Source organism: Dipodomys merriami, unplaced genomic scaffold (genome assembly GCF_024711535.1).
Source record: "Dipodomys merriami isolate MVZ:Mamm:240054 unplaced genomic scaffold, mDipMer1.0.p SCAF_274, whole genome shotgun sequence".
NCBI lineage: Eukaryota > Metazoa > Chordata > Mammalia > Rodentia > Heteromyidae > Dipodomys > Dipodomys merriami.
This window is the reverse complement of record NW_027204204.1, coordinates 1,547,501-1,547,852: the sequence shown is the minus strand read 5'-3', so window position 1 is coordinate 1,547,852 and position 352 is coordinate 1,547,501.

The following is a 352-nucleotide window of genomic DNA, read 5'->3' as shown; positions in this document are numbered from 1 at the left end:
CCCGCGCGGCCTGGAGACGGGACACAGATTCCATCATGAAGAAAATGAACACACGTTCGTTCGTTTCTCGCCACCACCCCCTTCCACTTGTTTTTTTTTTGTGTGTGTGTGTGTTCAAATAATCCAGTTTCCCGTCTCAAGACAAGTCATTATTCATGTGCAACCTGGCCACTCCGCCCCCTGGGGAGGAAGGCCAAATTGATTTAACATCTAATTCACTTTGTACCTCCTGCTAACCCTCGTGGTGTGTTAACTTCACCCGGGCTGCACAGCAGCAGGGAGGACGCGGGGAGGGAGGGGGCGAGGGAAGAGCAGGGCAGAGGGGGCCACAAGGACATGAGACCAAGTCTGA